This window comes from Penaeus monodon, chromosome 33, assembly GCF_015228065.2.
Source record: "Penaeus monodon isolate SGIC_2016 chromosome 33, NSTDA_Pmon_1, whole genome shotgun sequence".
Taxonomy (NCBI): domain Eukaryota; kingdom Metazoa; phylum Arthropoda; class Malacostraca; order Decapoda; family Penaeidae; genus Penaeus; species Penaeus monodon.
The window spans coordinates 25,424,222-25,424,631 of record NC_051418.1 but is presented as its reverse complement, the minus strand read 5'-3'; positions in this window follow the sequence as shown (position 1 = coordinate 25,424,631).

Genomic DNA, 410 nt, shown 5'->3' with positions numbered 1-410 from the left:
CATCAACGCACCTATATAATGGCACTTTCGATGCGGCACTTTTATCAGCAGATAACGGCTCACCATGTGCTTCTCATGCCTATTTTCTGATAAGGATGATTGTTTATATCTGTTACAACTGAATTAACATCTCTTTGCTTGTTTATTACTTTTGTTTCTTAAGTTAGATCAAATATGGTTACAAAACGAGGTTTTACTTTGTGTTTTATATTTATTTAAGTTGGAAACGTTTTTTCCCCCAAAATGAATCATATTGGTTAACCCCCATCCGCGATAAAAATAGTAATTAGAACAAGAACAGTAATGATACTGACAAAAAAATATGAATACCAATAAACAAATGAAATAATACATAGATAGATAAATGAATATAAGAAAATTAAAACTCCATGTCTCAAGTAAACCACACC